Here is a 441-nt window from a genome sequence, read left to right on the forward strand (position 1 = left end):
AAGAAGAAAAGGAGCCGTCGATGCTTTGCATGCGTGTAGTTAGAATCTCAGGAAGAGGGAGAGGAAGAAGCAGAAGAAAAGAAAGTGTCCCGCCTTTCTCTTCTTTTCAAGCAGGAAGGCTCGGAGTCCTTTCTCGTACATTCATACAGAGATGCTTTCTTGACGCTACGAACGTATGCTTCTACCTCATATAGAGAGAGTAGATTATTTGAACGGACAATTACAGAGAGAAAGAGGTCTAAATATGTAGATCAGATCTTCGTATATATGTATATAGAGATGTATAGATATAGATGGATAGATATCCATAGAGATATATGGGGGCATGTATGTGCGTTTGCATATCGGTTTGTTTCACGAGTGACTTCCCTCGTTTGTTTCCAAGAATACGTCAGCATTTTAGTTTACGAGACAGTTCGGAGATCAAGGTTGACAAATTTG

The sequence above is a fragment of the Cystoisospora suis genome (genome assembly GCF_002600585.1).
Source record: "Cystoisospora suis strain Wien I chromosome Unknown contig_10263, whole genome shotgun sequence".
Lineage (NCBI taxonomy): Eukaryota > Apicomplexa > Conoidasida > Eucoccidiorida > Sarcocystidae > Cystoisospora > Cystoisospora suis.